The sequence below is a fragment of the Parasteatoda tepidariorum genome, chromosome 5 (assembly GCF_982258835.1).
Source record: "Parasteatoda tepidariorum strain Cologne lab strain chromosome 5, Ptep-v5.0, whole genome shotgun sequence".
Taxonomy (NCBI): Eukaryota; Metazoa; Arthropoda; class Arachnida; order Araneae; family Theridiidae; genus Parasteatoda; species Parasteatoda tepidariorum.
In genome coordinates this window covers 580,656-604,838 of record NC_141759.1, presented here as the reverse complement: position 1 = coordinate 604,838, position 24,183 = coordinate 580,656, and the positions used below count along the sequence as shown (strand labels likewise).

Below are 24,183 nucleotides of genomic sequence, written 5' to 3'. Positions count from 1 at the left end.
CAATAAATAAAAACTAAAGAAATGCAATAACTTTTAGCAGTTCTAATTAACTTATGCAGTTCTAATTTCAACTCTTTAGTTGAGGATTTCTGCTGTCTGCAGAGTGCCACGCAAGATGTTTTTTTACAACGAGATTTAGAGTTAACACTTTTGAACAAATAATAAAATATTTTATTTTATTCTACTATACTCGCTTTACATTTTTCTATACTTTTCATAATTCCACGTTTTCAAGTCTTATCAGCAAAACAAAGTGTAACATAAAGTTTAACACCCAAAATAGCGACGGTTGCAAATTAAGAAATTAAGAAAATATTACGAAAGTGAAGGGGTTACGAAAAATCAGAATTGTGAAGTCGATATTCTCCTCTGGAATTTCGTGGGACTTCACACTGTATAAAATTTTCCCATTGGAAGAAATACATTTAAAAAAATACATTTTTACAAACTATAGGGATTTTACGGAACACTATTATGATAAACCACTATAAATGGAAAAGTGACGTTCGTTTTCACATGAAACTCGAAAGAAAAAGTCAGAAAAAAAACGAACCAGTTACTTTTTCCATTCTGTAAAGTGATGTAAAAAATTTTATACCATACAATTCAAAATTTTTTCGACCATTATTAAATTAAGTAATAAAGAATAATAAATATTTACTAAAAGTTATTTTTTGGTTATTTTGAATTATCTTTGGATAAATGAATTTTATAACTATGTGCAAAAATTTTTCAATTCGCATAAAAAGTTCTCGAGATACAGCGAAATACGCAAAAAGGTAAAAACATTATGGGGTCCAAGTTGTGGAGCGCTTTCTTGACCAAACTATTGGGACCTGATTTCCCAGATTGCGGCAACCTCCTATATTTTGGGAGTCAGAAAAAAAAGGCATGTTTATTCAGAGAAAGTACGTTTTTGCGTCTTATTTCGGAACTTAAATATCATATGCACTTATTAAATAGCATATTTGAGGTCACCTCTTTGAGCCATTAGGATTGAGTCCTAGAACGTAAAAATCCTATCATTAAATCAAAAATATATCAGGGCAATCGTTTCTTTTTTTTTATTTTTTTTATAGCATTGTACAGTCCTAAAAAAAACGAATCACCCTGAATAACTAATGGTCGGATTTTCACGAACTAAGTGGCAATCTTAATAGTTCCTGGGGGTGACTTCAAATATGCTAATTAATTGGTGCTAACTACTAATTAAGTTAAAAATCAGACACGAAAAAGTACTTTCTCTAAATAAACCTTTTTTTTTACATAACTGGAATCCTGACCCTTGAAATAGGGGGAATAGGCAAAATTTCGAAAAAATTGGGTCGTAAATTGGGTCGCAATAAAAATTTATAGATATGGCGAAAGGTTAGAAGAGTGCCAAATTACCTCGCCATAGAAAGTGAAACAATTTAAAACAACCATAAATAAACTAAATGAATGACAAGACATCATAACATTGTGTGTCTCTGTTGCTATAGGCAACCAAGAAGAGAATTTTTGGATCTGCTTTCCGGGCAAAGAAAATAGTATTCTTTTTAATACTTTGAGAATAAAATTTGAGTTTAAAAGGAAGAAATAAAAATAAAATTATTTTTGATTTTCCAATATTTCACAACTTGAACGTTGGACTTATTATCTGACATTATTTTTTAAAGATGATGTTTGTATAAAAATGTTGACCTAAAACCAAATTTACGTAAGTTATTATAAATTTACGAAGAGTTGTAGGGCTAATTGCTTTTACACCTCAGTTCAAGTTTTTCAGGTAAGGAAAAGAAGAAAAAAAATCCTGCATTTTGATGAGCAATCAGATGGTTTTATAAAATTCACGGTATTTCTTTTCGATAAAATTGAAATATGTACATATAATAAGTTTCTTTGTTTTATTCCTTTATTTAAAAACATAATTTACTATTCTCACCATCACTACCGACATCTGAGACGATAGCCTCATTTTAAGTAGAGTTCGTAAGGTCCCTAAGAAGTTAAAAATGCGGCGGCAAATCTAAGAAGATGTATTTTATTATGTTTATATTCACCACAACATTCAATATTTAATTTCAAAAACTCGTAAATTTGTGGTCACGTAATGATGGGTTTCGAAATATAATTTTAAATTTAATGATAACTTTATAATTACTATCGATACTGATACCATAGTGTTCTTAATTCATTAAGGACCAGATTCTTGACTTTTGAAATGAAAGGTCAAATTTTTTAAAAATAAAAAAAAGAGTTTTAAATTTTTGAAAAAATTGAAATTCATCAGAAGTTGGAGTCAATTTTACTTAGAGTTTATCGTTATATTTTGCAGTTGTAGATTATTTAGAGATTTGCTAATTTTAATTAAAATTTTACTAGTTTTAATTATTGAATTAGTGAAAATAATGTGATCCCTCTACTCTTAACTATTTCCAGCATTTATGTAAACAAATCCTTTCATTGGCATCTTTTTTATTTTCTGAAATTATTAGAAGATGGTCGCAGAAATTATAGGTGAAAAAATAGCTTAGCAACAATATTTAAAAATTAATGCTGTTGGTAGGAACTATTCAACCCACCGGTTTATATAAGGTAAAAATGTTTAATAAAAGAAATTATCTGAAACTTATATAATGCGTATGTGGTAGATAACTCTTTTAACTTTTACTGAGTTAAATTAATAATTTAACTTTTTGATCAATAAGTCAGTGACATTCTTTGGTTAAATAATCTGTGGCTTAATTAATAGAAAATTGGAAATAGAATCAAAATGTTTGAATTCCTTCCTATAGGATTTAAATGGATATCTTTTAAGCATTTCGAACATTGCAAATATTGTAAAACATAAATTAGCTGAATGCCATAAAACTTCTCATTTTTAAATGTAAAAATTATATAAAGCAAATAAATATTTTGTAAATTTATATTTTGATTATTTAATATAAATGATTTATTTAGTGTAGTGTAGCAAACTTTTATGTATTCATTCCTAACATTTCTTTTATTTCAGTTGCTTTGTAACAGTCTCGTTTTACAAAAACTAATCAATTTTATCATCGGATTTTAAATTGCGGGGAGTGAGTATTTAGAGGATAAACTAACTCAGAAATTGTACTAAATTATTTTTTTATGATTCGCCGAAGTATTGTTAGAGATTCGCTCTTTGAAAAAATGAGTCCAAATCTTTAAAAATGTTAATTTCTTGAACTATGTTGATGTATGTTAATTGAAAAAAATATAAAAAATGTCAATATTTTGACTCAAACAAAAACATATTACAGCGGATCATACAGTTTAAGTAGCAAGGTTAGAGAATTCAAAAAAAAAGTAAAAAGATAATAATTCATAATGATTTAGTTTTCAGCTGCTTACTAGGGTCTTCGTTTTTGCTTCATCATGGGAAAACTAATGGCCAATGTGAAAATTATTTAAATAACCATTTATAAAATACACATGCCTTATAACATTTGTAAAATAACAGGTATTTTTCCGAATTAGAATACTTGAAGAAGATAGCTGCCTTCCAATATAAGAGTTCACTCTTGAAACTACTGATCATGCATGAAATATCCTACTACCCTACGCCTGAGCTCAAGAATTTGCACTTCGTTTGATTTGCGAATGATGCAAAGTAAACTTGGTTTCTAGTAAAATGAATGGATATTATTTACACACTCATTTCGTTAGTTTTGTAGGATATCTACCACTACAAAATTACAATTACAATTCACTGAGGTTAATAGACCTCTCACATTCAGCACTCAAAAAGTACGGTGATCTTAATACAGCTCTCCCGGCTTCTCACAAAACAGCAATGAATCAGCAAGTGGTATCCGTTTATCGAATTCTATCACAGATTTATAATTCTGGTGGGGGAGTACTATAGGGTATCTACCTCTGCAAAATTACAATTACGATTCACTAATATATAAGACAAGTTAACTTGATTCTATGATGGGGTACCTTTTCATAGATGACGGTTGACATGATCTATAACTTCCAGCCCCACAGTTTATTAAAAAAATAATTTGAAAAATTAAAAGAAAGGAAAATTTCGGTTTGTAATACTCCAAACTAAACAAGAGTAACACTTGTTACAGTTTTAAACTCCGATTTTCATGAGATAACTTCTTTTACCGACGATTTTGTCTGTTATTAAATAAAGCCAGCTTACGCATTCTTGTAGTTTTTGGATTTCATATTTGAAATTTTAAAGTCGAATGACATGCATGAAAGGAACCCTAGTTCAAAGAATCAAAGTTAAATAGTTGCAAGACCGATTGTTTTGAAAGGAATTAACTACTTCGGTGCAATTAAACAATTATCAATGAATTATAAATATTCCTGTTTCCTTATTGCGAAATATTAGATCCAAATTTGCATTAATTATTTCTTCAAAACGTGTATTAAAACTATTATTATAGGTTATTTAGGTAGAAAAAATCGTAATGTTAGAAAAAGAAATTACAATTTTTGAGATGATGATTCTAAAAATAGCAAATTTTTCGAATCTCGTTACAATTTTTTATTTTAGTAGTTGTTTAACAAAACAAGGCATATCGAACATTTTCCTGATATAGCAATATTTTTTTGAACTGTGCAAAAGTTGAAAAATAATATAAACAACTTTTTAAACAGATATTTTCAACTTTTTGAAAGAAAAGGGTAACTTTCTTTGAGTTAGCGGGCAAGAATAACTTAACGTCAAAATAAAATTGTACGTCCATAGTTTTTGTTCATTTAAAAAACAAAACAATATGTTGTATTTTTTTGCTGTGCACACATAAGCATTTACTTTTCCTTACTCAAATAAATAAGAAACAATAAAAAAAAAAGAAAATTAATATTTTATCTTCATTTTTCAAAAACAATAGTATGCTTAGTAAATAGTCAGCTGTTCTGCATCGAATGATATTGATCAGTAGAATATTTTTAATTTAAGTTTTCTTTCAATAAAAACTTAATAATAATTTAAAATGTAATTTTATTTTAAGGTAAAACATAAACTAAAATAATTGATTAGTATATTAATGGAAAAATAATATATATGGTAGCATAAAGAATAAGATTTTGCGAAACGTTAAAATTGAATTAAAAAGCTAGAAAAATAATTCTGCGAAACACGCGCAGACAGGTAATTTGCAAATATATTTTAAGATTAAGACGACATATAAGATGTAAAGAAGTTTTAAGATGCTTAAAAATGTTAACTATGCATACGTATTAATAATTATAAAATAGATATTGAGAAAATTGATAAAGATGCAATTGCAAATCTATGCATACTTTGCTATATTATTGAAATTGTATCAATTATTAAAACAACAAACTAACAATTAGAGTAAGAGAAGCTGATATATAATTACATTCTATGAGAAACATGCTGTTACAAAACTCAACATTCGTTAATAAAATGTTTTTATTCAATAAAATGTTTTACTCAAATCTCTTTTTCAAACTAAGAATAAATTTTAAGAAAACTAAAAAAACATCGTATTTTATAATTTAAAAAAAGGATTAGAAATCGGTTATCAGCGAAAATATATGAGCGAAATTTTACTCTATGCCCGCGTAAATCAAGTCCTCGTAAGTTAACCACATTTAAAGATTAATCGTCGCATTTAAATATTTCTTCATTGTTGCCAAATTATATTTTTAAAAATAATTAATTTTAATTTTTCTCGGCTTCTACCATATAAAAATTAGATTTTGATATAGAAAAATACGTAGATTAATACGATTTAAAAACATTTATACCTAATAATTCAAAATTTTTTCATCCACAATGAAATAAAATAATAAAAAATAATGAATAATTATTAAAAATTATTTTTTGAACGAAATTATCTGTGGGTAAATGGTTTTAATAAATGGGGGCAATTTTCTTTGAATTGCTTTATTGGTTTCAAAAATATGACTAAAAACGCAAAAAGTGAAATTAACATTAAGGGATCCGAACTTTGGATCACTCCTGACCAAACTATGGGGACCATATTTCCCAAATTGCGGCTACCCCTATATTTTGAAGATTAAGAATCCAAATATGTTTTAAAAAAATACATGTTTATTCAGAGAAAGTACGTTTTAGTGTCTGATTTCGTAACTTAATTAATAGTTAGCACTAATTAATTAGCATATTTGAGGTCACCCCCAGAAACCATTAAGATTGACACTTAGCTCGTGAAAATCCAATCGTTAGATCAAAAATTATTCTGGGTAATTCCTTTTTTTTTTTTTTTTTCCCGGACTGTACCTATCCTTAGACTGAAAACAAGACTATAGAATCACAATTTATGAAAAAGGAATGAAGAATGAGATGGTTTTATGCTTTTTCAATGGCAAGAAGAAAAAAAAACATGATTAAATAATATCGAAGAGTATCCTTAAGCTGACAAAAACAGTTAAGTGCGGAAATAAATTTTAGAAATCCCGCACAGGGTGCGGAATCAAAATCAAGCAACGACGCACATACAACGACGTATGTCAAACGCAGGGCAAATGGAACTGCTATAAATTTTCCAAAAAAACGAGAAAGAATTACATTTTTATGTCATAAAAAATAACTATTGATTTCCTAAAAGGCTACCAGTATTAGCAATTTGTTAAATGTATCAACAAAAAAAAATAATAAAATACATAAGATGTTTTATAAGAATAATGCAAGGTGAAAGCTAGGGATCCATTCTGTTTTGGATCAAATGCTTCGAACTCTTGTATTCAGCTCAAGAATGTCAAGGGTTGTGTCTCCTAGGAACTGTGTCTAGGGTTGTGTTCCGAATGTTTAACATTGTGCAGGGCCTTAATTGTATTGCAGGATTCTACTTATTGTATGCACTATTTCTCCAATCAAGAAAATAAAATCAGTCAAAAAATTTTCCAGACTCAAAACTTGCCATCCAAGTCGAGGCTTGCGTATATAATTAGCTTCGGATCACCAGCTCCTCCCCCACTGTCCGGCAATTTTAAATGCTTAGACGTTCTAGTGTTAATATTTAGGAAATATAACACCAAATGATATTCTTATTCTATTTTATAGAAATTTCAAGTTTTAATAGTCAATGGCAATTATATATTTTACAAAACAAGTACACAAGTGTCAAGAAAGAAAAAAAAAACAAATTCCGAGGACCAAAGTCGATACTCGACATCATCTTTATTAGACGCTTCCCGGATTCGATACACCTAAAATTGTTTCCTGTTCCACAAGGAAGACGAAACCCCATTATTAGGAAGTAAACTAACATTCTAGTAACGATCTCCGAAAGAGGGGGCTCTCTTTCCCAAAATAAAGAAATATGTAGTAAAACAGCGAAGAAAGGCAATGACTTCGACACGTTTCTGGTTTGCATCTGAACTGATGTTAAAAATTTGAAACAACGGGAAAAGGATCGAGGAAAAAGACTTTCCACATTCTTTGGAGGGATGCCAGCACACAGAGACCTTTCGTGTGCCGACGATGCCGCCTCTTTTCCCAATTGCTTTTGTTTCCAGGACAGCGGATTGGGAATGTAGACGCAAAATCCCGAACTCACAAAAATGTGCTTCTCTTTCTCACACTCTTATAACTCCAAAAGATCTGGTGGAAGCTACCCTCAAAATAATTTAAGCAAATGGATGATATCTAAAGAAATTTAAAGTGAAGACGTTTCTTTCTTCTTTTTTTTTCTAACCATTCTGCTTCTGATGTCGAACAATTCCTGATTAGCAATGCATTGTAATTTTGAGCCCGAACCAGAAGACAAGGGAACTAAAGCATTGATCCTCTCAATTCCGTGATATTTTTGAGAGAGATGACATGGAGAGTTACGCGTAGAGAAAAATCAGAAAAATATTACTCGGTACCCTTGATTCACCAAAGGGGATATTTTATAGATCATGCGGTTAGGGGGCAGAGTACACGAATCGACCAAATTTCAAACCAGACACGTGATGGCTTAAAGGATAGATCGCTCACCTCCCATTGTGGTGACCCAAGTTCGAATCCCATCGATGGCAGGTCGATACGAATTCCGCACGCAGAGTGCACCAACCACGGTGCTGACGTTAAATGTCTTCAATGATGGATGGATCATGGGTCGGAGTCTTCTTGCCGTCAGGTTAATTTAAGGATAATTTAATAGAAGGTTTTTGCGATATTTCTCTCTGTGTAACGCAAATGCCATATAGTTGCATCAAAAAGTCCTACACGTAGGCGAATTTCTCCCTATACTTGATAAATGTGTTACCTTGTCTTCTGGATCGGGTTCAAAATTACTAGACTGTGGAGTTGAACATGGGTTGTCGTTCACTTCAAAACGGGTAGGCTGATCAACGACGAATATAAAATTATAAAGATTCAAGTCATTATTCTCCTTATTGTCGATGTTTATTTTCCTCATCATTTATAGAGCTTTCGTAGAGGTTCATTAATTCTTTTCCAAGAATTTGTCTAAAACTGTCTTGAATACATTACATATCAGCAAAAATCAAACTTTTGGATAACCAAGAAAGGTGGTTTAAAAAAACTTTTATTCTGATTGGGTCATTTTGAAAAAACTTGCTCTTTTGTTATTTCAGGACTTTAAGTAATTTTAATTACTGAAATGAGTGCTATATAACATTTTTAAGCATTCAAATAAATTTTCTATACGGTTATAATAAAGTAGATATACAGAAATTAACAATTTACAAATATTGCCTGTTATGTACCTATTTAATACGTCAGATACAGGTAAATCCCGGCTTTCTTATTTTGTTGTAAGTAAATCAACTGTTAATAGAAAATAATTTATTTGGTTGGGAAAATATATGTAACGTACAACAAAGTTTATTTATTGTACAGCTTTAAAATTACTTTTGCGTACAATCTAACACTTTAATATGGTTCCAGGATTTTTTTGTACTTTGCTATTGTATTCAGTTATTTCTGTTCATCTCTTTAGATGATCTGTTTTTAGTTTCCATTTTAAAAAGTTTAATCATATTTGCTGTCATCGCAGAAAATAAAGCTTTGACAAGGTTTTTTTCACTTTAACCTCCGCTACTCACGTTATTGTTTTAAATGTTCATTGATTGGTAAGATTATGTTTTATACAATGATTTCAATTCAGCCGTGTTGGCTCAGGGGATGGAGCATTCGCCTTCCAGTGAAGTCAACCGGGTTCGAATCCCAGCAAGGGATGGTCGATACGAATTTCGCATCCGTATCGACCAGCCATTCAGGAGTTCCCTTATCTTCAGGATTGTGCAAAATGACAAGGCCACGGAGTTGACCATTGGTAGTCGTAAACCCCAAAAATTGGGTCGACTGTATTTTATTAAATAAAATAAAATGATTTCAATTGAACCTGTCCTAAGTAAATTGACTTTCCCCTCTGATACTCTTCCACTCTGTTAGTAGCTTTATTTATTGACTTTTAATTTAGCATTTTATTAAATATAACGTTGATTAAATGAAAACAAGGGAAGTGTCGAAATTTTTATTCAGTAATTTGTCATTCCTACCATTTACTGAGCTATATTTCTATTTATAATATCCATATAACAATCAATTTTAATGACTTACGGTTTAAATTTTATTTTAGAGAGAAATATATTTATTGTTTCAGATAATTTATTTATTTTTTTATCATTTAAACACATTTTTGAACATTGAAAGCAGAGGAAAATTTTCAAGAATGATCGAATTATTGAGCTCGCACTATTGATCTAAACACGTTTCAATTCCATATATATATATATATATATATATATATATATATATATATATATATATATATATATATATATATATATATATATATATATATATATATATATATATATATATATATATATATATATATATATATATATATAAATATATATATATATATATATATATATATATATATATATATATATATATATATATATATATATATATATATATATATATATATATATATATATATATATATATATATATATATATATATATATATATATATATATATATATATATATATATATATATATATATATATATATATATAAATATATATATATATATATATATATATATATATATATATATATATATATATATGTAATGTTAAAACAATTATATATTAAATATAATCCTTAAATAGAGCATTTATCCAACGCGCAAACGTTTAAAAACCTTTCCCACAAGAAAGTAATAATATTGATCTAATTATCTCAAAAAATGTGATGATGTGGCTTCAGCAGCTTGGGAAATTGATCAGTCCCACGCTACTGAGACCCATTAACATTTAAATATATTGTCCAGAAAGATATAAAAACCCTCTTTCCAAGGTCAAATGTGCTATTCTCTACCTATCCACCAGCATGTAATGTTGTCATTCTGGGGCTCTGGCCCTTACGTTAATAAAATTAGATTATGATTACCGTATTTTCCTGTATCTTTTTCAAGAAGCACCGGCCACACTACGAACTCACAATGTTTAGGCTTTCAAAGCGTAACAGATAAGTCGGCAGTGATAGTTTCCTGTCTCGAAAAATTATTTTTGAAAACTGAAAATGCTATTTAATTTAACAATGGAATACATCTTTTGATAATCGACTTTCGCTTCTAAAATGATTCGTAGCCTTGGATTAGAAATTCGAATGCGTGGGTGTGGTAAAGAAGAACGAGGACTGTTATTTCTCGCTTTGTTTTGTCTTCTTCTCGCTTTAATCACCGATTAGAACTTTATTTTGATGACTTTGGAATTAAGAAACAGAAAAATTAAACGAATAATGTCTGATTCTGAAGAAAAACAGGTGGACGCTCCAGCACGCGTTAATATTTCTCCGTGTGAGGATAAAAATAATTTTCCTAACTGGATCAAGTATTTCAATAAAAAATGTGAAATCCTACATTTGGAAGAAAACTGGAAAATAAATAACATATCTGAATACCTGAAAAGAGACTTATTTACCTTCTACATTAATGAATGCATAGAAATTGAAAAATGGACCGAACTCGAGGAAAAACTACAAGAAAAATTTTCTCTTTCTAGAGAAGATAAGTATGAACTTTTTCTATCTATGAGGCCATCGCCAAAAAAGACATTTTCTGAATATGCTACAGAGAAGTGGAGAGCGTCGAAGGATCTAAGCATAGATGAGGAGCTGTTGCTAGAATCCATCAAAGCTGACGTACCAGAAAAATTTCGTAATTTTCTGAGTATAGCATCTCCTTCTACTGTTGAAGAACTAATTAAGTTGTGTTCAAAGTTAGAAAAAAATGAAAAGTGTGCCTTCAATAGACCTACTCCCCAACGACAAAACTGGAATGATAATCCACGATACTATGAACAACCAAGGCAGTGGATTCCCAATCATCGGTACAGAATGGAGCAGCCAAGGCAGTGGATTCCCCAAAATCAGTACAGAATGCAGCAGCCAAGGTTTGTGAATTCTCTTAATCGCTATGGTGTACCTCAGCATGATTCCCAGCCTCCGCAGCACAGCAATAACAACAGCTGACCATCAAATGACTATTTATGTGTGACATCGCGAGTAAACAATAAGAACTTACTAACTATATTGGACACAGGATCCAACATCACTATAATTCCAAAACATTTTATACGACAATCAAAAAAACATTCGAACTCTACTAGGATTTTAATTTCGCAATTTCAAGGAAATATCAAAGGAAACCTCCAAAAGGTAAGTGTTAAAATAGGAAACATTACAAAAGTAATAACATGCGCCTTTATAGACACCCCTCTTAATTATGCAATACTTGGTCTTAATGAAATATCATTATTTAAGTTACATATTGATTTTAAAAATTTCAGAGTTTTTCAAAAATTTAAAGATGTTACAAATGAGAAATTTTCTCAGTCTAATAATTATTATAGTGCTAAAAATAAATATCATACTAATATATTTTACAACAATAAACAAAAAATTGATCTTAAAAATGTGAATTGTAATGTAAATGATTGTGTTAATACTAGAAATATAGAAACTAATAATTTTTATGATGAAAGAAATGTCAATAGTTTAAATATTCATGAGCATAGGCTCAACCCACCCTCAGAATTTCAGGATAAAATACCTGTAACTTCTGAAGAGGATAGGGTAAAGTTAAATTATCTTTTGTCTAGTTATGATCATGTATTTTCCCAAAATAATTTTGATATTGGCAACTTAAAACTTCAACCTGTTAAAGTAAAGTTAACTTCTGAACTGCCCATATCATTGCGTCCATATCGAGCATCTGTTAAAGATAATGCAGAAATTAAAAATCAAATAGATAATTTATTACAAGCTAACATAATTAAACCCTCCTATAGTCCATACTCCTCCCCAGTTACGCTTGTTTACAAAAAAGATGAAGGTAATAAAACCAGATTGTGTGTAGATTTTAGAAAGCTTAATCAAATAACCAAAACTGACTCTGAACCTGTACCTAGAATTGATGATTTAATTGATAAATTGTCTAATGCTAAATATTTTTCAACTATAGATTTAAAATGTGGTTACTGGAATTTAACAATAGATCCAAATGATACTGAAAAATTAGCATTTACAACCAATTTTGGCCTTTATGAATTTTTACGTTTACCGTTTGGTTGGAAAAATTCACCCGCTATTTTTCAAAGAGCTATTCGTCAAATTTTACAGAAACATAAAGTTGATTTTGCTTTAAACTATTTTGATGATATTATCATATATTCTGATAATTATTTAGAACACTTAGATCATTTAGAGAAAATTTTTAAAATATGTGAAACTGAAAATTTAAAACTTAAATTTTCAAAATGTCAATTTGCTAAAACTAAAATAAAATTTTTAGGATATGAAATAGAAAAAGGTCAATATTCACCTGCAAATGCTAATATCGAAACTATTAGACAGTTAAAACCTCCAAAAAATGTTAAAGAGTTACAACGATTTCTTGGTAGTATTAATGTATACCACAAATTTATTAAGAATTATGCAGAACTTAGATTGCCACTTAATAATCTTCTTAAGAAAAATGTTAAATGGAATTGGACAGTAGAATGCAATACCTCATTTAATCAATTAAAATCGTCTTTAATTTCTAAACCTGTTTTAACTTTGTATAATCCTAATTATCCATGTCATTTGTTTGTTGATGCCTCAAAAGAAGCAATTGCTGCTGTTTTAAAACAAAAACATCCCGATGGCTCAATGCATCCAATAGCTTTTCACTCCAGATGTTTATCTCAACATGAAAGAAATTATTCTATTACTGAATTGGAATGTTTAGCTATTATTAATGCTTTAGATAAATATCATTGTTATTTGCATGGAAATAAATTTATCATTTATAGTGATCATTCCGCGTTGACTTGGTTAAAGAAAATAAAAAATCCTACAGGTAGACTTTTTAGATGGTCTTTAAAACTATCAATGTATGATTGTGAAGTGAAATATATTAAGGGTCAAAATAATCATGAAGCTGATATGCTTTCTAGATATTCTGTATTTTTTAGTTTATTTGATAATAATCCAGTTGTGACTCATGATGAAATTAAAGAAGCACAACTAAATGAAAATTTAAGTAATCCTAAATTCATAACAATTAATGATTTGTTAACGATTAAGAAAAAAGGTTTGCATAAAATAGTAATACCATTTTCTTTGAGAACAAAAATATTAGAAAAAAATCATTTTCAATTTGGTCATGTTGGTATTAAAAAAATGATTGCTTTAATCTCACCCTTCTACTATTGGCCTAATATAATAATTGATATCTCTAACTATGTTAAATGTTGTGAAACTTGCCAAATTAACAAAAAATCTCACCAAAAAAGATTTGGGTTGTTACAAAGTATGCCCCCTACAGAGCAACCATTTGAAATTTTATCAATTGATACTGTCGGAGGGCTCAACTATTACAACTCAACTAAAAAATATTTGCATTTAGTTATTGATCATGCTACTCGATATCTTTGGACTTTTCCTTCAAAAAGTGTAACAACTGAAACATATACAAATTGCTTAAAACAAATTCTTCAAATTCAAGCTCCAGATAAAATTTTAAGTGATCGTAATGCTGCATTTACAGCATCTAGATTTAGAAGATTTCTTAGAAACTATAATGTTAAACAATTATTGACTTCAGCTCATCATCCGCAAACAAATGGAAAAGTTGAAAAATCTAATGCGACAATAATCTCTAGGTTAAGATGTAAAATCAACGAAAACTGTAAAAAAATTCCGTGGACAAAGTTATTAGAAGAAGTAACACATGAATATAATTACACCCCTCATTCTGTAACACAATTTCCTCCTGCTTATTTAATGTATGGAAAATTACCTTGTGATTCTCTTGTAAATCAAAATATTTATCCTCCAGTTGATGAAGCAAGAAAAATAGCTGCTCAAAATACACAAGAGTTTTTTAAGAAAACCAAAATTCGTTATGACACTCATTTTTTGGAACCTAATTTTAAAGTTAATGATTTAGTAATTTACGAAGAATTCCATTATCCTAACACAAGGAAATTAAGTTCACCATATTCTGGTCCATACAAAATTTTAAAGAAATTATCTGAGGTGTCATTTGAAATTGATAAACCTAATTTTCTCACTAAGAAAGAATCAGAAATAGTACATGTAAACAAATTAAGAAAATTTTATCCAAGTCAACAGTTCAATTGTATGTAAAAAATTCACAATAGCTTTTCAATGCTGGTATTTTCATATGTTTTTCATTTTTATTTTCTGCCCCTATTTTTGGAGTCCCGTTATTTTTTTTAATGCATCTATGTCTGAATTTTTTTTATTACATGATGTTTGAGAGTTACTTCGGAAAATTTAGGTAAATTTCCTAAATTTTATTTTGCAAATGAAATATATAGAAATGGTTTTTTGAACCGTGGGACTCCTCACATAGAATGTTTCTTTACTGATGTTTTCTCCTCAATTAAGGATCAAGCATGAGTAAACAAACTTAAAATCCTATTTTTTTCCGTCTAGTTGGGAATATTTTACCCAACTTAGACCATCAATTATTTTCAATGGATAACGCTTATATTTTTATTATTTTGGAATAAAGCATATCATTTTCTACAAAGATTTATAATGCACTTTGTATGTAAATTTTTATGCTATCGAAGAACTTAATTATCATGTGGAAAAGTAAACATTTTAAATTAGATTACTTATATTATTTGTATTATTTTATTTGTATTGATTTCTTCAAGTGTATGTCATATGTTGTGAATAATTCTACACAATATTTGTGAAAATACATAATTACTAATGAGAAAGTAAGAAAAACTATGTAAATGATAAGTGAATTTAAATGACTTTATGAATAATAATTGTTTCGAAAATGAAACAATGATGATTAAGAACATAAACTTTTTTTTTCTTCTGAAATTTATGAATAAATTAATAAATTTAGGCCCGAACAATGGATCCAGTTTATTTCAAGAAAAGAACTTTTCACAAGTTGTGAAATTGTGGTTTGATTTATTTTTATTTTATCTATGTCATGGTATATTTTGTTTTAGATATTCTAGAGTTGTTTTGATATTTCTTATTCTTTTCAACAGGAAAAATGTACATAATCATTATTAATTATTATAAAGTTATTAATTATTGTTATTCAAAGTTATGCAGAAATATTTAGTTACTTTTATATAAATGTTATTGTTGTAATACTTTACTTATAAATGTATAATATTGGACAATATACCAAAAATAATAAATTTTAATTTGAAATCGCGTGAAGGGGGAAGTTCTGACCAATAGGCTAGCATATTGATCAGACCTTTCTTCAGAGGGGGGGAATATTATGTAATGTTAAAACAATTATATATTAAATATAATCCTTAAATAGAGCATTTATCCAACGCGCAAACGTTTAAAAACCTTTCCCACAAGAAAGTAATAATATTGATCTAATTATCTCAAAAAATGTGATGATGTGGCTTTAGCAGCTTGGGAAATTGATCAGTCCCACGCTACTGAGACCCATTAACATTTAAATATATTGTCCAGAAAGATATAAAACCCTCTTTCCAAGGTCAAATGTGCTATTCTCTACCTATCCACCAGCATGTAATGTTGTCATTCTGGGGCTCTGGCCCTTACGTTAATAAAATTAGATTATGATTACCGTATTTTCCTGTATCTTTTTCAAGAAGCACCGGCCACACTACGAACTCACAATGTTTAGACTTTCAAAGCGTAACATATATATATATATATATATATATATATATATCTGATAACCTCTCAGCCAACTCGGAACTTAGCAAAATAGTGATTCAAAAATATAAAAGGTTTTTTTACAATTAGTGGAGTATTTAAAACAAATCTCAGAGCAACATTTACTGATAGTTTGTAACCCGTTCACCACGCTGAAAAACAATTGTTAGCTCCAGCTCAGCTTCCTGATGAAACCAGTCCGAGCTGTTTCTCGATCCATTGTCAGAAAGTCAATCCAAATATGATCGAGGATGATAAAGTGGCTCATCTTATGAAAGGTGCAACCGAGAATATTTATCTAGTGTTACTTAAGAAGGACATTGCAACCTCAACGGTCTCTGTTGAACGGTGCCAACATTTCGATAAAGAGCAACAGCGTGAATCCCCCTTAAAAGATTTGAACAGCTACCGCTGTTGCATCACTCGAAAACCACCAACATATGCTAACTATAATAGGCCAAACTGTAAAAGAAGAGATCGCTCGATGTTATCCTTCCCTTGCAACAACGCCTGATCATCACATAAATTCCTTAGAGGATGCTATACGCAACGAAGTTGTTAAGACTCTAGCTCTTAGCCAACTCTGATTTTGATAAAGAATTCGCACCACAAGGATTTGTCACCCCACTTTCTTACTCTGGTGCAGTTCGCCACCCTAGTAACCATCCGTCATTCACCGGCAGTTCAGATCCGACGCAATTACAGACCACTGATCTCTGGAGAACTGAAGACAATATATCTGTATACCATCACTCCGGTTGCTCTCATCACGTGTATAGATATTGTAGAGAAAGAACTGAAACCAACCGATATTTCAGAAACAGTTGAAGATAATACGTAGTAGATATGGAAGACGAACGTTCAAACCAGTCCTTTAGAAATAGTTCTCCTTATCCAAGACGTCCCCCTCACACTATAGATGTCAAAGTATATCTCCTGCAAGAAATTCTATGGAAGACAAGCGTCGGAGGTGAGGCCGCTGAGGAAACAAACCCTCCAACGACGATAATCACACAGACTTAAAGAAAAGAAAATTGAAGTCGTCATGGACAACAAACCAGTAACTTCACTTGTTGATTCGGAAGCATCCTTTTCAGTTATTTCCGTTGAATGAAGTCGAACTGTCCTGCATAAAACTATGCTTGCAGAAAGATCAAAATTGCTACTGAAACGGAAAGTTTATTAATCCAATCGGACGTTGCCCTGTACGGAAGAATATAGACGACGAGCCTTACGAGTTTATTGTATTGGAAAATTGTAGTCACGATGTAATACTGGATGGGATTTTTTAAAAGCATCACAAGCTATTATTAATTATGGACGTACCGAGTCATTACACGATGAAGCCCAGGAAAAAATATTTGAAGCTGAAACATCTGTGTTGTCGAAAATTGCCTCCTTCGACTGTACAGAGGATTAGAGTCTCTATAACGACAAAAAAGATACCTTTGTTCGATGAAACAAATCGTTTTTGCAAGGAAACTTTCTTAAGTTGCATACAAAGTGGTGGATACCAGCGTGTCAAACAAACGCAGGACAACTGATATAGTTTTAGGGATGAAGCCTTATCACAATCCTTCGAAGCAATTAGAAGAGGATATGACAAATAACCAAACATCAAGATAGCATGCATAGAAAAAGTGATCAAAGGAAAAATTCATGTAAAGAAAATCCGGTTGCTTCGCAACCTGAGGAAAAGCATTCTGAATATCAAGGCTCTATTACACGCTCCAGAGTTTGCTGTAACAAATCATTATCAAATAGAGTGGTCGCTTATTTTAAGGAGGAAGCTATGACACGGAAAGCGTCGTCAAGGCCGAGCGGCTAAAGGCACTCACCTGGCAAATCGGATGTCCTGAGTTCGACCCTCCAAGTACTCCCGATTACTAACAAGGCTTTAGAAGTATGTAAATATGTATATAAGTTGTTTAACATTTTAGTTATTATTTATGGAATGTTCTAGTTATTCTATTACGTCATTTCCGCTTCCTGATTTTACTGTATGTAAATAAGTTCATACGTTTCAAGTGGGAACGGTATTCACCATGTTCTGCGTATTCTAGATGTCTGTTAATATATCTATTCTACTTGCTAGCGTAAAGTCTAGCATGTATATATACACACGAACCAATATTTCCCGCTTGTAAAACTTCGATTTGAGTTTTTTTTTCACGTGTAGGAGAGGGGGTGGAAAGATAATAGATTCTTGTGTGATAAAAATCAATACCTTTTTTAAAAAGCCGATGAACAACTCAATGTGATGGAAAAGAATCAGTCTTCGCAAAACAAGACACAGAAAATGCTGTACCTAGAGTAATACATGGAGATGTCACAGTATGATAACGATTCAAAAAGACTATTATTAATCGATAGTATTATCACGAAAGAGGAGGGGGTTAATAAACAAACCAAGTGATGGTCTCTTCCCATTTTCAACACTCTTTCATTGAAAGAAAGAAAAAAAAAGCGTCACGCAATAGATTACTTTATTTATTTTTTTAATGTCCAGAGATCTCACCAGTTTCTACCAAAGCGTCGTAAGAAAAAATTGACTTTTGTGTGAAATTTTCGACAAAAAGAAATGGAGCTTTAATGTAATAATACTTTTTTTTAGTTCATTTTGACTTATTGCTGTAACAAAGGCTATGAAGTTAATATCGTGTTTGAGTTTTTTAAATTTCCCAACTTTAATTGGGCGCGTGACTCTGCGAAATCAAGAGCTCGCTTTTTAACTTAATTATGAAACGTTCTACGGAACAAAGGATCACTTGGTACTGATTCCTTTCACGAACAATTTTAAAACAGATCTTTACGAAACAAATTTTACTACAAACTACCTATTACTTTTCTTAAAATAAAATAAATATTTATTATTATGACATATAAAAATCATACAATTTATAGTAAAATAAATAATCTTGTTTTTCTTAAGAGAATTGGATTTTAGGAAAGTAAGATTTTCTATCTTAAAAAGTCTCTTAATACTACTCGAACAATTTAGATACAATTAATTGAATACCCCTAAGTAATTAACGAATCGTTATTAATAAGCATTGCATAATCGTGCACGCATCTGGAAGTTATTTATCGATCCAACTATGAAACCTGAAATATTTTTAATAACAATAGCATTTTATTGATATCGTTTTTATTATTTACTTGAAAATGAACAAACAAACAAGAAATATGTCGGTTTCATTGGATCACATGGTTCATAATGGTAACCATAAAAACGAATAACACTAAATTCACGAATCTAAATAAAAAGAGACAATACATAAAACTAAATGTACAATGCACAACATAATAGTGGCAAACAGGTTGTCTCTTAGTATTTATGAAAATTTGAGGTCACTTTATTTCGTGAAACCCGCAGAAAGAAAAATAATATCGTTATATACAAGAATATCGTTATCATAAATATCGATATTGTTATCGATTAGTGAAGCAAAGTTACAATTAATTGTAAATAAGAATACATCGCTAAATAATCAAAACAATATCGTGAATAAGGATATTCCTTTAGTTTCTGTCTGAATGAACCTTTTTTCGGAGCAAATCGGCGAGAATACTATTGAAGAATACGGGAGCTAAATTCGTTATTAATGAAGTTCTTATTGCATTTTTGTGATGTATCGGTATATTTCGTTAAGGTCTTCCTCGGTAAATCGGTTGGATTTATATATAACTATAGAGACAGATAATATAGAGAAAAATGGAATGACTGTTAATACACTTGAAATGATCAATATTCATTGCATTATGGATACCTCGTAAAATTCTTATTCATTCCATTAAGTCTTTTAATATTTCTGAAAACGTAACCACTCCAAATCATTAAACTATAATTAATTAGTCAATGAATTCACGAGTTCATAAAGGACTGTTCAAAATTTTTTGGTACCTTTACATTTCCCCTGGATATTAAAAAATCGTAAGGACTTTACTTTTAAGTTTAGTACGAAGACTATTTTTCATATATTTCCATTTGGACTTATTAACAAAATTGATTCAGCATCATTGGTGTCAATAATAGTTCTTGCATTTCTTCCCAAACAATTTAGCACTATTTCACCATTGATTTTGCTTTTCGGTACGTAATTTATTTTTCTATCAAATACCATTCATTTAAAATATTTTGTTTTCTAGAAACACTTCGTTAAAACATATCTATAAACAAACTAAACACGTCGTTTCAGATAACTTAGGGAACGCTCATTTGGTGACGGCCTATGTAACCTCTCTCACATTGAGTTTATCTGACGTAACGAATAAAAAATCTTTAAACGCGCAATAAATCTTTATTTTTTAATGAGAACTATACATAAGTAAATATATCTGATGTGTTCTTCAAAATAATTGAAAATATGGAATCATCTGCAATTTCATATTAATGAATAGCAGTTTTAAATTACTGAAAAAATATCTTTTTTTGAGCATCCACAGTTAAAGAGTCGGGCCGAAAGAGTCAGATCGAAAATCGGGCTTTTTTTTATTTCTTTATAATGGTACTCATTTAACCTTATGGTAAATGCCGCATTGCTTAAGGGTATACCCCCAATTTGGTATGCAGACATAAACACGCATACATATTCTTTATAATTTGACGAATATAGATTTATAAATTGATGTTGAAAATTTATTTTTCTCTCACGAGATTTCTTAATTTTGTAGGCTCTATCAAAAGTAGCAAAAAAGATGAGTAGCTGTTTTAACATTCATAGTGAAATTTTGAAAAATAAAAATACTTAAACATGAGTGTGATAAACCATTCGAATTGTCTCTTCAAATTATTTCTTCTTCATTTATTTCTTCTTATTGAGTCACGCAATCTGTATTCCTTTGATTAAATGAGGATTATTTTTATAATCTCTGTAGCTATCTAACGATTAACTTAGCTAACTAACGTGTAACATATGAACAAAATGTTCATATATAAAAATAATAACAAATTATAGAGAAATATTTAAAAAAATATTTTTAAAAAAAATTATATAAAAAAGAGATTATATATGGCATTTCCTCGTAAGTAATAAAATTATAATAAAAAAATAAATAAATAAAAACCAATGATGAATCGAAGCAATTACGGGGATTGGTAAAGTGAAGCGACAGAGGACGGGGGCAACGCTGTAAGTGACAAAAATTATAAATTAAAAGTCTCAATTTAATTTATAGTTGGTTAATGCAAGATTTCTATTTAGAATTGAGTCCCGCAGTGGACTGATCTTAAAGACATGGTTCCCAGTAGAACACCGAAGTCAAGCATCACTGGTTGTGGTCAGTAAGCGGGTGGGTGACCGCATTGATCTGCCTGCGTAGGGATCGAGGATGCGCGGTATCCGTCCTCGTTAAACTGTTCTACCATGAAGTGCTCGGATTCACGCGCAGTTCACCGGGCTACCAAAGCAGAGGAGCCATCCTCTCTGCAGAAGATCAAAATTGCGATGGCATGTCTTCGGATCATTGTCGGAGATGTTTCCCAGACCAATATCCCATAGTGCAGCTCTTGTGTGACGTAACTAACCTACCTCAAATCTCGATAACTTACTAACGATTAGCATATCTAACTAACGTATAACACATTAATAAAATGTTCTTATATAAAGCGATTAGAATTATAAAAAAAAATTTGAAAAATTATATAAAAATAATAATAAATTATAAAGAAAAAGAAAAAACAATGATGAATAAGAAGACATTAAGGGAATCGGTAAAAATGAAGCAACGCGTTGTTAAGTGATAAAAATTATGAATTAAAAATCTTTCTTTATTCGACAGTTGATTAAAGTGAGATTTCAATTTAGAATTGAACTAATTTACATATTTAATCGATTTAACATTTTTAATTGATTTGCAGACTCATGCTAAATTTAATCATTCATCTTATGATGGTGTATATTATTGATGAATTCTCAATAGAATTTTGCTTGATAACAAAAATTATATGTATTCAGTTTCGTCGATGTTGAGATTTAGATCAGATTTTGAAGGGAAAAAAACCAATCGCGTTAATTTCATTTATCATTTATAATTAAATTAAAATTGTCTACTGTTTAATTTCAAATTGTAAATAAAATTTTGTTAAATTGTTTAATTTATTTTTATTGCTATTATTGCGCGTTTCCCTACCAGAGAATTTACTTCTTTATATTTAAAGCACGTTTTTAGATATCTTTACATAAAAAATTAACTGGAGTTATTTAAAAGATTGAGTCATTTGGCACTGAAAATGATGGTAAATTTTTTCCAAAAATTGGCACTTGAGTATATAATTTAATTTTCGCTAAGTGAAATGGCATTTTCATTATTTAGGTTTCTTGAGACATGTTTTAAGAACATTCCTATACACAAAATAAAGATGTGGTTCAAAATACTGTGACGTCACCCACTTACGCTCCACAAAAATAGATAACTAATGAAGAATGTGCTCTCAGAGAAACCTGTTTCTGACTAAATAGTGCACATTACTAATGTTATTTTTCTAACTATTGAAAATAGAAAAATCGTGTTGCTTAAATGTGTCACACTAATCCACTCATCTCTCTCGATAGGATGTTTTAGTTAAAAACTGTTTACTTTTTTCAGGACCTCAGCAGATTCCAACAAGGCTTATTTTATTATAGATACATCGAAATGTTATTTTAGTGTCTGGAATGGAATTTCGCCAGTTATTGGAGTCAAGCATTTCAATTATCGACAGTCTTGGTGAAATGAAAAGAGTATGGACGTTTCAAATTGATATTGAGATTTGTGCAAAGGAAAACGAATTTATTTTTTGAATCACTAGTGAGGGAGACATAAAATGAATATGAAACTTACAGTTGTAACTGAAAATCATCGCTCAATTCCATCGTGTTCCCTCGGCAATCAAACCAGAAATATTATGTTTTAGATTAAGTGATTTCTGAGATTTGTTTTTCTCCTTTTACTCATCTCCAATATGCGTTTCAATTTATTATTTAAGGGAAAATAAATATCATGGGTGATCATCGCAAAACAAGTTATTGAGAACATTTATTAGTTTTTACAGACTTTCTAATTAAAACTGTTGAAATTCCCTGCATGCATCTCTTTCATAAAACTCTCCGATCATTGAAAACTTTAAATAAAAAACTTTTTTTTTCGTTTGGAAATTGTATTCATAAATTTATGAGGCAAAGAATACTTCTTTTTGTCTCAACAATAAATTTATCTTTGTTAAAAAAAAAATTTAAGTTCCAATTTGTTTTTCTTTTTTCGATATTGTTTAAATGATTATTCATCAAACCTTAATTATTTTAGGGAATTATTTTATAAAGATGACTTCTATTAAGAAAAACTTAAATTTCGGAAAACTAAACATTACGAGTAGGGGGGGGGAAGAGATTGCCTAAAATAATCTGTGCAATAAAGGTAATTCATTAAAATTGCTCACCTTGTTATTTTTCTTTCTTCGAAAATCCTTAAAAATTCTTAGAAGATCTCTTCCAGAACAATTACGAACACATTATTCCTAAAATGTGAGAAGACACCACCTCTCACTTCATTAAAAATCGAGCTCCGAGTGTGTGTGTCCGTGTTGACTGCCGTACACAGACGGCTTTTTAAATCCGCAGCTCTGCACTGGTATAGTAGACGTCGGGTGATGACGCAAGTGAATGCGCCCTCTGGCGGGACGTTTTAGAAGATGCAGGAGTTGTTCCTTCTTCAGAATGAAGAGAGGAAAGAGAATTGAATGAAGTGGGGATCATCCTCTTCCCCGACAGGAATAACTATTTTAGTTTCTCGAATTGAATTTTAATTTCATCTTTTCAGGATTCTTTTTCCTGCGCTTGTTTTTAACAAACATTTTATAATTTAATCTTTGATAAATATATTTGATACGATTTTTGAATTCATAGGGATTCTTCTCAAAAGTTGTAAGCAACAAAATGATGTGTTCAGTTATTAGGTATTCCCTTTTTAGGAAGAGATTTTTTCCATCCCTCCCCCCCCCCAAAAAAAGATGAAAAGTGATAGCTTCACTATTTT

The 24,183-nt window shown here is 30.2% G+C and overlaps 1 protein-coding gene across 3 annotated transcripts in view; it reads right to left on the bottom strand.

Moving 5' to 3' along the window:
- Nucleotides 1-23,792, bottom strand: part of LOC107453289 (protein O-mannosyl-transferase TMTC3) — a 268,366-nt gene extending 244,574 nt beyond the window's left edge. Inside the window, exon 1 of one of the 3 annotated variants that reach the window (XM_043049050.3) lies at nucleotides 23,588-23,792. The gene's annotated coding sequence lies outside the window, so the exon portion shown is untranslated. The remainder of the gene's footprint in view (nucleotides 1-23,587) is intronic. The other 2 variants (XM_016070054.4, XM_087163097.1) reach the window with 2 other exon arrangements.
- Nucleotides 23,793-24,183: the final 391 nt, after the last annotated feature.